The 7,614-nt window shown below is 39.5% G+C and overlaps 1 protein-coding gene across 1 annotated transcript in view; it reads left to right on the top strand.

Annotated features, from left to right (window-relative positions):
* Positions 1-4,017, top strand: part of LOC123512547 — a 179,000-nt gene extending 174,983 nt beyond the window's left edge. The window contains exon 22 of the mRNA XM_045268973.1: positions 2,948-4,017. The gene's annotated coding sequence lies outside the window, so the exon portion shown is untranslated. The remainder of the gene's footprint in view (positions 1-2,947) is intronic.
* The last annotated feature ends 3,597 nt before the right edge of the window (positions 4,018-7,614 follow it).

Raw genomic sequence — 7,614 nt, 5'->3', positions numbered from 1 at the left:
AAGACTGTTGAGTTGATACATAGAGGATTTGAGTTTTTGAGGCATTGAATACTTCTAACTAAGTTTTCTCTGCCCCAATCAGAGATCTTAGAGAGATCAGAAGTCAGGCGTTCTGTGGCGTCCCTGCGTGATCTGTTAACTTCCTGAAGAGTTGGTCGTCTCTGAAAGGACGTGGAAAGATGTAGGTTGGTATCATCAGCGAAGGAATGGATAGGACAAGAGGTTTGGTTACGCAGGTCATTAATGAATAGTAGAAAGAGAGTGGGTGGTAGGAGAGAACCCTGAGGAACACCATTGTTAATAGATTCAGGAAAAGAACAGTGGCTGTCTACCACGGTTACAATAAAACAGTCGAAAAGGAAACTCGAGATAAAGATCCAGAGAGAAGGATAGAAACCCAAGGAGGGTAGTTTTTAAATCAAAGCTGTGTGCCAGACTTTCTCAAGAGCTTTTGATATGTCTAACGCGACAGCAGAAGTTACACCGAATATATATATATATATATATATATATATATATATATATATATATATATATATATATATATATATATATATATATATATATATATATAACTCATCTGGCCGAAAACGACTCCAGAAACTTAGCTTCTTCATCCTTTCCTCCTTTATTTCATCCTAATTGTACCACTGCCATTTCTTCTGTCTGAGAACCTTAATTCTTCTCTCAAACCTTTGCTAACAACTCCACCTTGGATGATTCTAGATTTGTCCCAACCTCTCCTCCCTCTGACTATTTCATCCCTACAATTAAAATTCTTCGTAATGATGTTTTCCATGCCCTCGCTGGCCTAAACCCTCAGAAGGCTTATGGACCTGATGGGGTCCCTCCTATTGTTCTCAAAAACTATGCTTCTGTGCTCGCACCTTGCCTGGCAAAGTCTTTCAACTATGTCTATCGACTTCTACCTTTCCTTCTTGCTGGAAGTTTGCCTACATTCAGCATGTTCCTAGAAAGGGTGAGAGTTCTAATCCCTCAAACTACCGCCCTATAGCTTTAATCTCTTGTTTGTCTAAAATTTTAAATTTTCCTCAATAGGAAGATACTTAAACATCTGTCACTTTACAATCCTCTATCTGATTGTTAGTATTGCTTCCGTCAAGGTCGCTCTACTATTGAACTTCTGGTGTTCCTTTTCGAGTCTTGGTCATCCTCTTTTAGAGATTTCGGTGAAACTTTAATTGTCGTGTTAGACATATCAAAAGCTTTTGATAGAGTCTGGCACAAAGCTTTGATTTCAAAACTGCCTCCCTACGGTTTCTATCCTTCTCTCTGCAACTTTATCTCAAGTTTCTTTTCCGACTGTTCTATTGCTGCCGTGGCCACTGTTCTTCTCCTAAATCTGTTAACGGTGGTGTTCTTCAGGGTTCTTTCCTGTAACTATTATTCATTAATGATCTTACTAATCAAACTTCTTGCCCTATCCACTCTTGCGCTGATGATACCACCCTACATCTTTCCACGTCCTTTTAGAGATGACCAACTCCTCAGGAAGTCAACAGATCACGTAGGAACGCCACAGAACGCCTGACTTCTGATATTTCTGAGATTTCTTATTGGGGCAGAGAAAACTTAGTAGTGTTCAATGCCTCAGAAATTCAATTGCTCCATCTATCAACTCCACAGAACCTTCTAGACAACTGTCCCCTCTTCTTCAATGACACTCAACTGTCTCCCTCTTCTAAACTGAATATTCTCGGTCTGTCCTTTACTCATAATCTTAGCTGGAAATCTCTTGCTAAAAACAGCTTCTATGAAGTTGGGCGTTTAGAGGCGTCTCCGCCATTTTTCTCGTTGCTAACTCTGTACAAGGATCTTATCCGTCCTTGTATGGAGTATTTTTCCCACTGTTTTTGGGGGGTTCCACTCACACTGTTTTATTAGAGTGGAATCAAAAGCTTTGGGACTGTGAGATATTGACAGTGAGACCGCTGTTAGTGTATTGTGCAAGTGTCCATATTTGCAGAAGTGTTTTCCACATCCTTCAGTTATCTTTTCTTAAACATATGTATGAAAGGGCCTATGGGCATGACATCTCCAGCACGATAATTATATGTCATTATGAGTATGAGTATGTATCGTATCATCAGTAGTCTTGTAATCTATTATTTATCGAATATTTGAAACCACCGGTAAGTCTCTTTTCCTTCCAGCGAAAATTGTAAGACCATGTTTTACCGATGTGTTACGACAATCACTATGTATTATCAAGTGATTAATAAACACGTTATTTTATAAAGATTTTCTCACCAGACATCAACATCGTCGCATGGGAAGTGAAGGGCCGACCTACTTTAATCAATAAATTACAATTAGTTAAAAAGTAAATATTTCTTACTGAAATATTATCTGGGACATTGCGAGTCATTCCTTTCTCTACACCATCAAAGGAAACAAAGATTTCGCGATATCTACCTTAAAGAAAGTGAAAGTACACGTGCGGAACTGTGTGAGGCGAGGGTACATGAAGGTTTCAAATATTCGATAAATAAAGAATTATAAGACTAATGATGATACGTTATATACATTCATCATTAATTCATAATTGATCATCGTGCTCGCTCTGGTTCGGATATCAGTTTCATAAGCTCTTTTTATACACGAGTGTGAGATAAACAGAAGAAGAATGAACCGGACTTTGGTAGATAACAGAAGGGTGTAGAGTACAAGGTAGATACGCACAAATAAACACTAGCACAAAACACACCTCGAGGTCTTCAGTGTTTCTTGTTGGGAGTTTGATGGGGCCATGCAGGTTTTGATGCTACAGCCTCTAGTCACTATTGCCAAGAAGATGCTGGCAACAATTAAGGAAGAGCTTGTTCGATTCTGGTGATTTGTCCATCTTCTTTAGGAACACCTTGGAGTGCTTTCGTGTATTGTAGGTCAAGCCAGCGTGGTTTCCAATGACGTATTTCTTTTACAGATGTGACGTCAAGGATACAAGACGCGATGCATTGTGAGGAAAAACAAGTGCTTGGTGAGCTATTCTTATGACCTTTCATCCTTGAAGGAGAGTCTGTCAGCGTATCCTTCGTGATTGATGATTGTTTTGAGAATGGAGGTAGGGAAATTTTTGTACGTTTCTGTCTGTGCAAACAGTAAGGTCACTGATGACGTTGCTTTGTAGAGAGAAACAACAAAACAGAGATAGAATGAAACGGATTTTTGTAGCTAAGGTTGTGTGTGGTTTTTAAATCAGCTACGGCAGGCGGTGAATCTCCATAAAGGATAGTTTTGGTGGATTTAAGTAGCGCTTCCCTAGTTAGATAATCGTAGCAAAGTATTTTCATCTATAATATGTGAATATGCGGAATCCGGAACGTGTCCTTTGCTCTTCTTTTTCCTTCTTACATTGCTATTGATTAAAGAGCTTCAAAGGATTTTAAAGAATAAAGAACGCTTTATTCGCATGACAGACCAATTTGGTGATAACAGAATTGCTGTGGAGTAGGTGCATAAGCAAGAGACCGATACACTGACACAGACTATTAACACTGATCACTTGTGGGCTAGTGAGCTACATCTACTTCTAGTGTTGAAATAGGCATACAGTTTAACACAGAGGAAAGCAAGCTGTCACTCAGAATAGTTGAGTTTGAAAGTCTCTTATTACCTGGAACATATGAGGAATAATCTTTCTAAGGCCATGCAAAATGTAATAATTCTGTGTTTCGTGCATTAAAAATAATTACTTCCTAGGCAGGTACCAGTTTTTTCCTTATACAGACAGACAAGTTAGTCTAGTCAACAATAAACTGTATATATAGATACACATAAGCTCAGGAAGGTTATGTATTAAATTTCCTTGTTTCATCGCTAATAAATATCCATCCATCGCATATTATTATTATTATTATTATTATTATTATTATTATTATTATTATTATTATGATGATGATGATGATGATGATGATGATGATGACGAAAATGAGTGTGTGTCTGGGTGGGCATGTACTGTGGTAGCGTGCATGTTATGATTTCCAAAAGAGAGAGAGGAGGAGATTATATATATATATATATATATATATATATATATATATATATATATATATATATATATATATATATATATATATATATATATATATATATAGAGAGAGAGAGAGAGAGAGAGAGAGAGAGAGAGAGAGAGAACAATATATCCTAATGCTTCCAAGTTTACATTTTATGATCAGAAAAATCGAGCAATATATGCTTGTTATTTAAATTAGATCTTAGTGACTTTTATAAAACAAAGTAACAATTTCCTATTATTTCCTATACATATATTTAGTTTCGTGATATAGGAACATTGATAATATGTTGCAATAATAAATATTCAAATCATTTTGTTTTTTGTCCTCAACAACATTGATTTTGATACATTTTCAGGTTGTCTCCATAAAATCAAAATGTCCGGAAAACTGTTATTAAAAGTGGGAAGGCTCTCCAAAGAAAACGAAAAAAATACTAATATTTGAATGTCCGATAAATGTTTAGAAAGCACACACAGAGAGAATGGGACAGAATAAGCACTGAAGAAAAATAAATTTTCAAGTGACACGATTGAAAGGGAACAATAATAGAGGGTAAAGAAAAAGAATAAAGGAAATATAGTAGTAGTAGTAGTAGTAGAAGTAGTAGTTGCAGTAGTAGTAGTAGTAGTAGTAGTAGTAGTAGTAGTAGTAGTAGTAGTAGTAGTAGTAGTAGTAGTAGTAAAATCTTTCAAACTCTAACTCCCCTCGAGACTTCTGGCATCTGGCCAAAAAACATCTCCATTAACTTTACTTCTTCATCTTTCCCTCCTTTATTTAATTCTGATGGCACCACTGCCATCTCTTTTGTCTCTAAAGCTGAACTCTTCTCTCAAACCTTTGCTAAAGACTCCACCTTGAATGATTTTGGGCTTGTCCCTCCCTCTCTCCCTCCCTCTAACTATTTCATGTCTTCAATCAAAATTCTTCATAATGATGTTTTCCATGCCCTCGCTGATCTAAACTCTCAGAAAGCATATGGACGTGATGAGGTCCCTACTATTCTTCTCAAAAACCGTGCTTCCGTGCTTGCACCTTGCCTGGCCAAACTCTTTCAACTATGTCTCTCGAATTTTATCTTTCCTTCTTTCTGGAAGTTTGCCTACATTCAGCCTGTTCCTAAAAAGGGTGACCGTTCTAATCCCTCAAACTACCGTCCTACAGCTTTAATCTCTTGCTTGTCTAAAGTTTTTGAATCAATCCTCAATAGGAGGATTATCGATCGAACACCTGTCATTTCACATTCTTCTCTCTGATCACCAATATGGCTTCCGTCAAGGTCGATGTACCGGTGATCTTCTGGCTTTCCTTACTGAGTCTTGATCATCCTCTTTTAGAGTTTTCGGTGAAACTTTTGTTGTCGCATTAAACTTATTAAAAACTTCTGATAGAGTTTTGCACAAAGCTTTGATCTCAAAACTGCCCTCCTTCTCTCTGCAACTTCATCTGAAGTTTTTCAATCGTTTTGTTATTGCCGTGGTAGACGGCCACTATTCTCCTATTTTATAAATTTTTTAACAATGGTGTTCCTGAGGGTTCTGTTCTGTCACCCACTCTCTTCCTACTATTCCTTAATGACCTTCGTAACCAAACTTGTTGTCCTATCCACTCCTACGCTGATAATACCACCCTACATCTTTCCACGTCCTTTCAGAGACGACTTCAGGAAGTCAACAGATCACCACAGAACGCCTGACTTCTGATCTTTCTAAGATTTCTGATTGGGGCAGAGAAAACTTAGTAGTATTCAATGCCTCAAAAAAACTCAATTCCTCCGTCTATCAACTCGACACAACCTACCAGACAACTATCATGCAACCTTCTTGAACGACAATGAATTGTCTCCCTCTTCTACACTGAACACCTTGGTCTGTCCTTTACTCATAATCTAAAATGGAAACCACATCTCATCTCTTGCTAAAACAGCTTCTATGAAGGTAGGCCTTCTGAGGCGTCTCCGCCAGTTTTTTCTCGCCCCTCCAACTGCTAATTCTGTACAAGGGCCTTATCCGTTCTTGTATGGAGTATTCTTCGCATGTTTGGGAGGTTCCAGTCACACAGTTTTATTAGATAGGATGGAATCAAAAGTCTTATCAGCTCCCCTCCTCTGACTGACTGTCCTCAGCCTCTTTCTCACCGCCGAAATGTTGCATCCCTTTCTATATTTTATCACTATTTTCATGCTAACTGTTCTATTGATCTTGCAAACTGCATGCCTCCCATACTCTTGCGGATTCGCTGCACAAGTTTTTTTTCTTCCTCTCATCCCTTTTCTGTCCAACCCTCTCGTACAAGAGTAACCATGTATTCTTAAACATTCATACTTATCTTTGGTAAACTCTGGAACTTTCTGCCCGCTTCTGTATTTCCATTTTCCTACCACTTAACTTCTTTTAAGGGGTAGGTTTCAAGACATTTGTCCCTAATTTTTTCGTTATTTTTTAAAATCTTTTAGGGAAATGGCAATCAATTTTTTTATTTTTTGTTGCCCTTGGCCAGCTTCTCCCATTTCATAAACACACAAACACACACACACACTGGGTGACTGAGGACACTAGGTGTAGCGCAGTGGTGGCTGCCATGCTGCTGAACGCTCTGCCGCCGTCCCTCACACACCGGTACCTACTCTCACTATACTCTTCTTACGGCAGGCCTTGCAATGAGAGCGTAAAGGCACACACTGGCTAGCCCTGCACTTGCTGTGTGTGTGTGTATGTGTGTGTTTCACTGTTTGATCTGCTGCAGTCTCTGACGAGACAGCCAGACGTTACCCTACGGAACGAGCTCAGAGCTCATAATTTCCGATCTTCGGACAACAAGGTCACAACTCCTCGATTTACATCCCGTACCTACTCACTGCTAGGTGAACAGGGGCTACACGTGAAAGGAGACACACCCAAATATCTCCACCCGGCCTGGCTTGTGAAGCCAGCGCTCTAACCACTGAGCTACCGGGCGTGTGTGTGTGTGTGTGTGTGTGTGTGTGTGTGTGTGTGTGTGTGTGTGTGTTATTTGTATTAGTAAGTTGACAATACTGATGAAGTGATAGCATTATAATCACTCCACTTACTCCCCCCTTCCTTGTCATTGTCCCGCTCTTCGTTGCCGCCTACGCCACCGCCGCCGCCGCCGACAACAAACACTTCGCTGTCATGGCTCCGAAGAGACGCTGATGGCTGAAGGTGTTTCGCCGCTAGAATAACACTCTGACACACCCTGCACGCCCACATCCATGGCCATCTCAACACCTGCAGGTGTGTGTGTATGTGTGTGTGTGTGTGTGTGTGTGTGTGTGTGTGTGTGTGTGTGTGTGTGTGTGTGTGAATGTATAAGTGGAACCTTCAAAGCACCCTTGAAAACCTACTTCACTTCCACTACAGCATGAGTTTTCCTCCAAACAAACACACATGGGTTGACAAGAATATTTCCAGTGGTGGGTATTGAGATGGGTGAAGTAATAGTGTACTGTCCTTGGCAGTATTGCGTATTGTTGCCTATTGAGTCAGTGTCAGTCAGTGAATTAATATTATTCTGTTGGGTGTCACATTATTGTAGTGTGGCTGTGGGTAGACGGTCT

The sequence above is a fragment of the Portunus trituberculatus genome, chromosome 34 (assembly GCF_017591435.1).
Source record: "Portunus trituberculatus isolate SZX2019 chromosome 34, ASM1759143v1, whole genome shotgun sequence".
NCBI classification, from domain to species: Eukaryota; Metazoa; Arthropoda; class Malacostraca; order Decapoda; family Portunidae; genus Portunus; species Portunus trituberculatus.
Note: the sequence above shows the minus strand (reverse complement) of the source record. Positions and strands in the feature narration are given on the sequence as shown.